Raw genomic sequence first — 12477 nt, 5'->3', positions numbered from 1 at the left:
CAGCTTTAGTTCAAGGGGTACACATTTTAGGAACTGCAACTTTATTTATACAGACCCCCCCCCCCCCATTTTCAGGGGCTCATATGTAATTGGACAAATAAATATAATCATAAATAACATGTTTATATTTTGTTGAGAATCCTTTACTGGCAAAGATTACCTGGAACCCATGGACATTACCAAATACTGGGTTTCCTCCTTTCTGATGCTTTGCCAGGCTCTAACTGCAGCTTTCTTCATTTGTTCTTTGTGGGTCTTTCTGCCTTTAGTTTTGCCTTCAGCAAGTGAAATACATGCTCAATTGGGTTGAGATCAGGTGATTGACTTGGCCATTGCAGAATATTCCACTTCTTTTCCTTGAAAAGCTCCTGGCTTTTGCAGTGTGTTTTGGATCATTGGCCATCTGTACTGTGAAGCGCCGTCCAATCAACTTTGTGGCATTTGGCTGAATCTAGGCTGAAAGTATATCTCTAAACACTTCAAAATAAATTTGGTTGCCTCTGTCTTCTCTCATATCATCAATAAACACCAATGACCCAGTGCCACTGTAAGCCATGCATGCCCATGCCATCACACTGCCTCCACCATGTTTTACAGAGAATGTGTACTTTGGATCATGAACTGTTCCAAGCCTTCTCCTAATGCCTCGTACACACAATCGGTTTTCCCGGTGGTCAAAAGTCCGCCGGGAAAACTGAGGGGAAAACCAGGAACCTACTCGGTTGCTTTTCCCTGTGTACACACGGCGGGTTTTCCTGACAGGAAAACTGCCATGACAGCTTTGGTCGGGATAACAGGCCGTGTGTATGTTCCACTGCAGTCTTTCCCATAGGAAAACTTCTGAGCAAAAAACACAGAGAATCGCGGCAGGAAAAAAGTTCTAATTTTTTTGCTTGCAGTTTTCCTGTCAGGAAAACTGCTATGGACCATACACATGGCCAGTTTTTCCGACCAAAAGCAAACATGGCAGTTTTCCCGTCGGGAAAACCGATCGTGTGTATGAGGCAGCATTACTTTTTTCTTCCCATCATTCTGGTACAGACGAATCTTAGTTTCATCCATCTGAAGAATGTTTTTCCTGAACTGGTCTGGCTTTCTTCGATTTTTTTTTTGGCAAAGTCTAATCTGGCTTTTCTATTCTTCAGGCTTATGAATGGTTTGCACATTGTGTTGAACCCCTGTATTTCCTCCCGTTAAGTCTTCTCTTGATTGTAGACTTTGACAATTATACGCCCACCTCCTGGAGAGTGTCATTCACTTGTCTGGATGTTGCGAATGGGTTTTTCTTTACCTTTACCAGAGAGGATCTGCGATCATCCACCGCTATTGTCTTCCATGGACATCCAGGCTTTTTTATGTTGCTGAGCTTACCAGTGTGTTCTTCCTTCCTCAGAATGTACCAAACCGTTGATTTGGCCACTCCTAATGTTGCTGCAATCTCTCTGATGGATTTCTTTTGTTTTTAAAGCCTTACAATGATCTGTTTCACTTGCATGGACAGCTCCTTTAAATGAATGATGTAGGTTCAAAGCAATAGATTCCAAATGCAAATACCACACTTAGAATCAACTCCAGACCTTTTACCTGCTTAATTAATATGGCCACACCTGGCCTGGCCATGAAACAGCTTTTGATTCAGTTGTCCAATTACTTTTGGTCCCTTGATTAAGGGGATGACTATTTTTAAGAGCTGTAATTCATAAACACTTTCTCTGATTTGGATGTACATACCCTAAATTGAACCAGAGAGTGTGCACGTTGAGCCAATATGCATTATATAACTATAGCTTGAATATATTTTGGTAAATACCTGAAAACATCTAAATTGTGCCTGTTATCAAATATATGGACCTAACTGTAGATCTTGGAGTTGCAAAAACATGCAGTAAAGCTTGTGTTTTAGCACAACAAGCGGTAACGTGCCAAAGGTGGTACATTATACCTGCACTGTAGCATACTATGTCACACTGTGGTGTGCAGGATACAGTGTAACTAAAGGTAAAACTTATTTTTAAGTGTTTTTAGAATAGAAAGGGATTAGAACACCTGTCACCTCAACTACCATTAGGGAGATTTATTTGTCCTGTTTACCATTATCAATGAAATTAAATACCAGTAATTGAAGGAAAATCACATTCTTTGGGTTTCCCCCAGATAAGTAATAGAGGCAAAATCTTCCAATGGGGACACTAGTTCTGGTGACCTGGGGGCCCCAAGGGATTTACTTTATTTGCAGGGAATTCCTCTCACTTCCAGTTTTGACAGAAAGTTAAGGGAAATCTCTCCAATGGGATACAGATGGCAAACACAAAACTGACAGGGGTTATAGCCCTCCCTTACTCAATCCAAAAAGAAAAAAAGTTTTGCCTATAGTTCTAATGTAAGAAAATGGAGTAAATGTTTCCAAGTGGTGCATTTTTCAGGAGTCTATTTTTCAAAATGAATGGGCTACCTTAATACTACCTTAATGCAGCATGCCATAATGTTCCATAACACAATGCATTACCACACTTGCATCAACATAATGCATTGTGTGAATGGGCCGTTGAACCTTCTGGGCCTGAGTTACTTAAACTTGTTATGATTGATGTACAGTAAAGTGCAGTGAAGTTGAATAAACCTGTGTTTATTTTAAACATCCATTACGTTACATGTTAGTATATCAGACTTTCAGTGGCAGATTTCCTGTCTTACAATCCTAATGAAAGTATTTTTAGAAAGGAATAAAAAACATTACCTATTTTTAATGTCTACTGCCAAGTACACACGACCGGGATTCCTGACGGGAAAAGGTCCGTCAGAAATATAGAGGGGAGAAACGAGAACCTGCTCTCAACTTTTCCCCTGTACAGATGATCGGTTTTCCCATTGGGAAAACTCAGATGAGAGCTTTTCCTCGGGAATTCCGACCAGGCCCGGACTGGGACAAAAAATAGGCCCGGGCATTTTAGACTGAGCAGCCAATTTTTCCAGGGAGCGGGGGGGATGTCGGTCCTCCACACTGTAATGTGCAGGGACACTGTGATATAAATATAAAGGGGACCACACTGTAATGATTACAGTGCCCCTTTACAGTGTCATCTTAAGAGAATTATAGGCCCCCGGGCAATATAGTGCACTGGGGCCCTGTCTACACAATCTACGAGAATTTACTGACAAAAATTATAAAATTTACTGGCAGAACCACATTTTTTACTGCCACTGCAAAAAAAGTACCTAAAATTACAGTTTTCAGTGTCGAACAATGCAAATGTCAGTATTTAAACTATAAACATATAGATAGTGCTATTAGCAATGTGTTTAGGTTAAACAAAAGTAAAAACAAAAAAAAATGTCTTCATTGACATGAAGGTCAGGTTACTATAACCCAGCCAGCACAGAGTTTCCTCTTACATCAGAGTCTGCAGCATTCCCCCTTACAGTAAAAGGGAACTCTTATGTAAAGGGGAACACTGCAGATCATGATCTAAGGGGGGAACTCTGATGTGGAGGGGGGCTCTGGTGACCAGAGACCACCTTATATCAGAGTCCACTGCTTTCTCTTTCCCACTTACATCAGGGTCCGCAGACTGAGTTCCCCTTGCATTTTAAGGGGGAATCCTGCAGACTCTGATGTAAAGGGGAACTCTGATGTGGGGGGCACTCTGGTGACCAGAGACCACCTTCCGTAGAGTAAATACACTAAGGTAAGGGGGGTCACTAATATAGGAGGGGGAACCTTTACATCAGTGCCCCCTTACATTTTTGCATTCACTCCCCCCTTACATCAGCAACCCCCCGCATTCGTGGAGGACCTGATCTTCTCTGTGATTTCCGCAAACTGGGCATGGGCAGTTCTAACCTGTCACTCTCCACAATATCGGTGGGCCCCCCAGGCAAGCGGGGCCCCCGGGCAACTGCCCAGTGTGCCCAATGGAAAAGATGTCCCTGCCCCTTTACAATACAGTGTCCTTGCAATCATGCACCCCCCTAACATGAGATTCTGAACAGACCACCCATTACATCAGAGTCCACACTGAACCCCCTTACATCAGAGTCCTCACTGAGCCCCCTTACATCAGAGTCCGCACTGAGCCCCATTACATCAGAGTCCACACTGAGCCCCCATTACATCAGAGTCCACACTGAGCCCCCATTACATCAGAGTCCACACTGAGCCCCCATTACATCAGAGTCCACACTGAGCCCCCTTACATCAGAGTCCACACTGAGCCCCCATTACATCAGAGTCCACACTGAGCCCCATTACATCAGAGTTCACACTGATCCCCCTTACATCAGAGTCCACACTGAGCTCCCATTACATCAGAGTCCGCACTGAGCCCCCTTACATCAGAGTCCACACTGAGCCCCAATTACATCAGAGTCCGCACTGAGCCCCCATTACATTAGAGTCCGCACTGAGCCCCCATTACATCAGAGTCCGCACTGAGCCCCCATTACATCAGAGTCCGCACTGAGCCCCAATTACATCAGAGTCCACAGAACACCCCTTAAATGCGTTTTATATATACACTGAGAGGCAGGAGAGAGGGTGATCTTACTCACCCGAGGATGGAGGCTCAGGAGCAGGCTGCCTGCAGCTTTTAATCTTGTGTTTCTTCTTCATATACCCCTGGGATGTGTGAACGGGGCAGACACGGGTGTGGGTGGTACAGACACAGGGGGTGTGAGCTCAGCACATGGCAGATCGGTCAGCTATAACTGTTAGGCGGAGGCTGGAGCTGTGTGTGAGAGAGACACACAGCTCAGCCGCTCAGCCAATCGGCACTAACGATGTTGCGCCGGAGCCCTGAGATGACACAGGCGCGGCCGCATAGCGGTAGGTGAGCGGCGGCCGCGGCCTGTGTTAACCCTGTCCAGGCCGCGGGCGTCGCTTTCCTCCCGCTGTGCGGCCTGAACAGCAACAGGCCACAGAGCAAGCAGCCCTGGCCGGCCGGCCCACCGGGCATAGGCCCGGTCTGCCCTATGGCCAGTCCGGGCCTGATTCCGACCGTGTTAATCCTCCATCTGAGTTTTTCGCCACAGGAAAACTGAAAAAAAAAATGCCCGGTTTCTGTTACACACGCCCGGGTTTTCTTATGGGAAAAAGTCAGTCGGGAATCCCGGTGGGAAAAAAGAGAGCTGGTTCTCTTTTTTTTTGTCCGGCGGGTTTTGTGGCACTGGTGGCACTGTGTTCACTGGTAGGTGGCACGGTGGGCACTGGTAGGTGGCACTGATGGGTACTGATAGGGGCCGATGTCCCTCTGACAGAAGCCGGTGATTGGCTTTTTTTTTCCTCGCGCTGGCAGCGGCAGGGAAAAAAATACAGATTGTAATTCTAGCCCTAGACCTCCTCTGTAACTCGAAACAAGCTACCTGTAGAATTTTTTAAACGTCACCTATGGAGATTTTTAAGGGTAAAAGTTTGTCGCCATTCCACGAGCGCGTGCAATTTTGAAGCGTGACATGTTGGCTATCAATTTACTCGGCATAACATTATCTTTCACAAAATAAAAAAAAATTGGGGTAACTTTACTGTTATCTACTTAAATAAAGTGTATTTTTTCCAAAAAAAGTGCACTTGTAAGACCGCTGTGCAAATACGGTGTGACATAAAGTATTGCAACGATCGCCATTTTATTCTCTAGGGTGTTCGAAAAAAAATGTATAATGTTTGGGGGTTCTAAGTCATTTTCTAGCAAAAAAAAATTGTTTTTAACTTGTAAACAACAAATCTCATAAAGAGGCTCGGTCCTTAAGCGGTTAATCTCATCATTTTAAAAGTACCAAATACAATGTATAAATAGGAAAGTTGAACGTCCGCTGATGTATGATTCATGTGCGAGTATCCATGAGTATCCATTTATTGGGAGCCAGAAATCAGGGGAAAGCTGTATTGCTTTCACATTATCAGATTTAAACCCTGCAATGCTCAGAAGGGAGTGGACAACTGTATCTAAACAGAAGGTCCTTCAGTGTTTAGTATGATGTCAGCAAGAGCATTATAGCTCCCTTGAGTCAACTATTATTTTTAAAATAGGTCCCACAACATCACGTTGCTCGTAAAACATAATTTAGTGCCGCTGGAGTGGAAGAAAAATGTCATACATCTGCGGGTAATTACAACAGGGTGCACATCGTGTTTTCATTAACTCCATAATAAAATCAACTTAAAGTGTGACTCTTGCCGCATGCAGGCATTGCTGTTTGTGTTCCCTGATGTATAACACCTTTATCAAACACACTAATGAAATATAAAACTCACACTTCGGTCCTGGGATGTGATTACTACTTAAATGGAAATGGTTGAATGTTTTTAGCAATATTGTTAAGGTGCTATGGTGCAATTAAAAGTATATATTCACATATGTGTTGACTTGTTTGGTTTGCTAATTTACTTACTTATATTAATATACATATGTGCACATGGTTGAACACTGCGTCGAACTATTAATATCCTTATGATTATTTTATGCACTGAGAGTGCCATTGAGGGGAGTTCTCATATTTAAGTTTTTGGCAAACATCAGAGCTTTCTAATGCTAGTCATACACAAACTACATTTCTCTTGACCAAAAGAGTAATTCAACCGATTCATTCATCAACACTAAATAGCATGAATGGAGGAACCTCCATGGCCGACTATCAGGGCTTTTTTTCTCAGAAAATAGGTGAAGGAATTCAACCACAAATAAGTCATTAACCTGCTGTAAGCTCCAACATGATCCGATATGAGCTTACACAGGGTCATAGGCGTGCACAGGGGGTGTGCTGGGTGTGCCTGGGAACACTCTAATCAACGCTTGAGGTGCAGATTAAACTGAGCTGCAGCACAGTGGCCAAGACCATACAGCGGTTTAACAGGACAAGTTCAACTCAGAACAGGCCTCACCATGTTTGACCAAAGAAGTTGAGGGCACGGGCTCAGCGTCATATCCAGAGGTTGTCTTTGGAAAAATAGACGTATGAGTGCTGCCAGCATTGCTGCAGAGGTTGAAAGGGTGGGGGGGTCAGCCTGTCAGTGTTTAGAACACACGCGGCACACTGCATTAAATTGGTCTGCATGGCTGTCGTCCCAGAAGGAAGCCTCTTCTAAATATGATGCACAAGAAAGACATGGATTACTGGAACCATGTTCAGTGGTCTGATGAGACCAAGATAAGCTTATTTGGTTCAGATAGTGTCAAAAGTGTGTGGTGGCCACCAGGTGAGGAGTACAAAGACAAGTGTGTCTCGCCTACAGTCAAGCATGGTGGTGGGAGTTTCATGGTCTGGGGCTGCATGACTGCCGCCGGCACTGGGGAGCTACAAATCATAGAGCGAACCATGAATGCCAACATGTACTGTGACATACTGAAGCAGAGCATGATCCCCTACCTTTGGAGACTGGGCCACAGGGCAGTATTCCAACATGATAATGACCCCAAACACACCTCCAAGACGACCACTGCCTTGCTAAAGAAGCTGAGGTTAAAGGTGATATACTGGCCAAGCATATCCCCAGATCTAAGCCCTATTGAGCATCTGTTGGGCATCTTCAAATGGAATGTGGAGGAGCGCAAGGTCTAAAACATTCACCAGCTCTGTGTTTTAGTAATGGAGGAGTGGAAGAGGACTCCAGTGGCAATCTGTGAAGCTCTGGTGAACTCCATGTCCAAAAGAGTTAAGGAAGTGCTGGAAAATACTGGTGACCACACAAAATATTGACACTTTGGGCCCAATTTGGACATTTATACTTAGGGGTGTACTCAGCCGTTTAGACATTAATGGCTGTGTGTTGAGTTATTTTGAGGGGGCAGCAAATTTACACTGTTATACAAGCTGTACACTCACTACTTTACATTGTAGCAAAGTGTAATTTCTTCAGTGTTGTCACATGAAAAGATATAATAAAATATTTACAAAAATGTGAGGGGTGTTCTCGCTTTTGTGAGAAACTGTATATAAGGACTGCAGCTGATGGAGGACAATGACATAGTCACAGTCCCAAAGACATGTATGAAGCTACCCATTTAACCATTAACAAATTCAGACGTTTGTTATGATTTTTTTTTCAGCTCCTCTGTGTTGTACTTTGGCAAAACCTCTGTGAACAAAAAAGTGAACCGTGAAATCACAGCACACAAAAAATGCACAGAGTACAGTATGGCCAATCTTCTGAAGAGAAAGGGTCTCTAACCTTGAACCTCCTAGGGCACAAGGCTCCTGACAGAGGCAAGGTACATAACAGTCCACCTAGTCGAAGCCAGATGAACCCCACTTCTGAAGCCCTGTACACACGATCGGTCCATCCGATGAGAACGGTCTGATTTTCATCAGTTAACCGATGAAGCTGACTGATGGTCAGTCATGCCTACACACCTTCGGTTAAAAAAACGATTGTGTCAGAACGCAGTGACGTAAAACACAACGGCGTGCTGAAAAAAACGAAGTTCAATGCTTCCAAGCATGCGTCGACTTGATTCTGAGCATGCGTGGATTTTTAACCGATGGTTGTGCCTACTAACGATTGGTTTTTAACTATCGGTTAGGAATCTATCGGTTAAACTTAAAACAAGTTGGCTTTTTTTTAACCGATGGATAAATAACCGATGGCGCCCACACACGATCGGTTTGGACCGATGAAAATGGTCCATCAGACCGTTCTCATCGGTTTAACCGATCGTGTGTACGTGGCCTTAGGGAGGCTGGTCCACCAAGTACTTGGAGTTCTCCTGAAGAAAGACCCTTCAGAATGGGGAAAGGCAGAAAACATGAAGGCCACAGAACCTCCCCCTGACATCAAGACAGGCCCCCCGATGACCTGCACTCTCCATCTCCATGCAAAAGACACAAAAAACAACACATATGCAGTGTAAGTACTTGTGAATAAATATGTGATACACGCTACAAAAAAAGGTGCCATGTGTAATACACAGCAGGCCTTTAGAAGTTTGTTATATGATGCTTCATATAAGTTCCAGTTGCCAGATCAGATTATATATGTATCTATATATATATAAATATATACCGTATTTTCCGGCGTATAAGACGACTTTTTAACCCATGAAAATCTTCTCAAAAGTCGGGGGTCGTCTTATACGCCGGGTGTTGTCTTTTAGCCAGTATGCGGCGTGCTGAAACTTCAGGGACAGTCAGCCACCCTCTAGCTGAGCCACCGTGCTCTGCATCCTGGCCAGCCCCCCCCCCTCCCTGCTCCATTCTGTACTCCGGGGGTCGCCTTACAAGCAAATATACGGCGTGCTGAAACTTCAGGTACAGCCACCTTCTAGCTGCTTCTGGAGCCGCCCCCTCCCCCTGCTCTCTGTCTGGTACGGCTGCAGCTACAGAGAAGGAGGCACTCAGTTCAGTGTGTGGGCTGTATAAGAATTTAGAACACGGGGTAGTGTGACAGCTGGGGAAGATAAAATGCTGAAGAGCTTCTCCTGAGTGTTCTGAGCATAGTGCAGCTCGCAATCTGGTGCCCCCTCTCCTCCCTACCATGCCTGCAAGGACTGCTCACGAGCATCACTTGTTGTTGTGACGCTGTCTGTGACTGACATCATGATATCAGAGTGGCAGATTACAGAAAACACATCAGAGCAGAGAGAAATAGCCATGCGTGATTGGCTGGTTGTATACTGGGATTGGCGATTCTGAGGAAAGGCAGTCTATCTGGTGAGCAGATACATGCAGTGAATACAGTAAGCATTTGAATTTAAAATATTAAAATCAAATCTGATGTTTTAAATTTTTTATTTGGTGTGCGTTGGAAGAGGGGTAGTCTTATACGGCGAGTATAGCCCAAACCCTATATTTTAACAGTAAAAGTAGGGGGTCGTCTTATACGCCCAGTCGTCTTATACGCCGGAAAATACGTATAGATATATATTTTGTGACAGGACGAGACGCTGTCACTGTGAAATTGGTGATTTAAAGGGCACAGAGTGTGCAGGACTACAGAGTATAGCTGTGAAGTAGAGAAACTTCTTTTGCAGCTTTCTCCAGGTTTTGGTATACCTGGATGGAGCTATGTAGTTTGAAGATTCCATAGTGTCTTGGATGGGATGGAATCTCCAACCCTGTGTCCAGGTTTTGTGGATGACCAGCAGGGTGTGTGCTCAGGTGCACATAGGCCTAATAATGAAGGTATAGGAATACCTCAGGGCTCCCAGTTGGAGAGTACTCCACCCAACAGACAGGAGGTCTGTGAATGGGAGTCCTCTCCAAGATTCAGAGAGGCTGCATGTGGCAGCCATAGTGGGTGTGTCTGCAAGAGGTCTAAGGCCTGATGAGCTGTGTGCGTTAGAGTGTACCAATCTAAAGAACCTGTGGTCTGGGTTTAGGGTTGCCACCTGTCCAGCATTCACCTGTCCGGGTTTGAATCATGTGTCCGGGTTTCAGTCTGCCCGGACACAATATTCAGACAGGAATGTGGCTCAGAACAGGGCCTGACAAGAGGATGAGGGGCACTAGGCAAGCCGCATTACTATTCTTTTTGAGCACCCAAAGGTGTCCCAGGTTTAGTAAAATCCTATAGTGTATGCTCACATTTTTTTTGCTTTGCGCTTCTCAGGTTTGGCTTGAAGAAAAAAATGTCAAACCTATCTGGGTTACCAGTGTAAAGTGAAGAGGTACTGTAGATAAAGCTGAGTGAGAGCTTAAGAGCCACGTAGACTAGCATTTTCTATTTATGTATACAGTATATGCTCGAGAAGAACCCCTGCGTGGGAAACCCTATATGTTTTGGACTTTCCAATTGCCGTTTTAATCAAAATGGGCTACCAAGGCCTTAAAATATAATTCCTGACTACCGTGAATCACTTGAAAATGCAGCTACCAATAGAGCTAATGATCCCCTATGTTACAATATATATATATATATATATATATATATACAGTATACACAGTATGGGCCAGATTCACAAAAGAGATACGACGGCGTATCTCCTGATACGCCGTCGTATCTCTGTTTTAGGGCCGTTCTAACTATGCGACTGATTCATAGAATCAGTTACGCATAGCTAGCCCTCAGATCTGACAGGTGTAATTGAATTACACCGTCAGATCCTAGGATGCAATACTTCGGCCGCCGCTGGGGGGAGTTTGCGTCCTAAACCAGCGTCGGGTATGCAAATTAACAGTTACGGCGATCCACGAAGGTTTTTCCCGTCGTTACGTCGTCGCAAGTTTTAGATTCCCGTCGCAAAGATAGGGCTGCTATTAACATGGTGTAAAATTACTCCACCATGTTAAAGTATGCCCGTCTTTCCCGCGTCGCTTTTGAATTTTTTTGTTTTCCCGGCGTAAGTTCGTTACGCACGTCGCAATTCTCAACACGTCGGCGCGCCGTAATTTTGCGCAAAGCACGTCGGGAAACTTGCGACCGGAGCATGCGTAGTACGTCCGGTGCGGGAGCGCGCCTAATTTAAATGGTACCCGCCCCATTTAAATTGGGCCGCCTTGCGCCGGACATGTTTACAATACACCGCCGCAAGTTTCCAGGTAAGTGCTTTGTGGATCGGGCACTTAGACTTAAAACTTGCGGCGGTGTAACGTAAACGGGTTACGTTGCGCTGCGCCGCAGGTATGAGAATCTGGCCCTATATCCGCAGTGTTAAGTGAAGGGTGTTCAGTGTGACATTTTAGCTTAACAAGAGGAAAAAAGGGTATAATAACCTATATTTTATTTTACCAACTTTATTTTCCTCCGGCCAAATACATTTTCAGGACATACTAGGTTCACATATACGAATCCAAAGGTTTGAGTGTGTTTTAAAGACAGTTCTTATACATGGTTTAAGTGGACGCAATCTCTTAATGAACTGCTTGGCAAACAACTAAATCAGCCCTCTCTTACAGTATATCACCACTCATATGTCTTATGTGAGCCTTTAATTGTCTGGCCTTTGTGCCACAGTCCTCTCTGTCTTTATTTGACATCCTTATTGAGTTATGTGCTATCTCTCTCCCTCTCTCTTCTTAAACATATCAACTTATCTTTGGCTGTCTCTTTATATCTCAGTATGTTACTCTATAGTGTTGCCAAATTTCTTTCCCGTATGCTTTCCTCCATCTGTCACTATTTGTATTATACTTTCCATGATATTCCTTTTATTTCACCATGTACCACTATTAAAATTTTCACCTAGCTGGCAAAATAGCAAAAGGACACTGAAGACTACTAAAGTCTATAAATATCACACAAAAATATGAAACTATTTAAGTTATACTCAAAACTTCAGGGGAAACCAAAGCTCAGAACTGGCTTTAACACACAAAGTGTTTCAGTGATTCTAAAATTAAACAGAAGTATCTAATTTATATTAAAATGTAGAATACCAAAATAACAGGAGATGCCATCTGAAAGAGAAGAAGCCATGACACCTACTTAGTCGCCTCCATGGATCGACCATGTGTTCAGAGGTTGAACAACTAATGCAACGACTTCCCCAGCTGCGCATCCAAAGTGTTATACTCTATTTACTCCCTCACTGCTATATATACTCTACTGGT

At 44.1% G+C, this 12477-nt stretch overlaps 1 protein-coding gene across 1 annotated transcript in view; it reads right to left on the bottom strand.

The window, feature by feature from the left end:
• Positions 1 to 12477, bottom strand: part of EFEMP1 (EGF containing fibulin extracellular matrix protein 1) — a 91240-nt gene that overhangs the window by 49228 nt on the left and 29535 nt on the right. The window lies entirely within an intron of this gene.

Source organism: Rana temporaria, chromosome 4 (assembly GCF_905171775.1).
Source record: "Rana temporaria chromosome 4, aRanTem1.1, whole genome shotgun sequence".
NCBI classification, from domain to species: domain Eukaryota; kingdom Metazoa; phylum Chordata; class Amphibia; order Anura; family Ranidae; genus Rana; species Rana temporaria.
This window is presented reverse-complemented; position numbering and strand designations above follow the sequence as displayed.